Consider the following 310-nt stretch of genomic DNA (forward strand, 5'->3'; position numbering starts at 1 on the left):
AGAGATAAAACATTGATCAGCTTCCTCCTGCATGCCCCCTACTGGGGATAGAGCTTGAAATCTGGGCATGTGCCCTGACTAAAAATCAAACTGTTGACCTTTCCGTGCATGAGACAATGCCCAACTAACGGACCCACTGTCCAGGGCTTCTGATAAGTTTTCTCGACTCTTTGGAGTATGTATGTATCTGGTATTCATGGCTACATTTCTGGAGAAGCAACATTTAAAGAAAAGGGACATATCACAGAGCTTGTTGGATATAGGAACTTCATCTTTATTCCACATATAGAAGCTGGATTCTGGAGCTGGG

Source organism: Myotis davidii, unplaced genomic scaffold (genome assembly GCF_000327345.1).
Source record: "Myotis davidii unplaced genomic scaffold, ASM32734v1 scaffold2127, whole genome shotgun sequence".
Taxonomy (NCBI): domain Eukaryota; kingdom Metazoa; phylum Chordata; class Mammalia; order Chiroptera; family Vespertilionidae; genus Myotis; species Myotis davidii.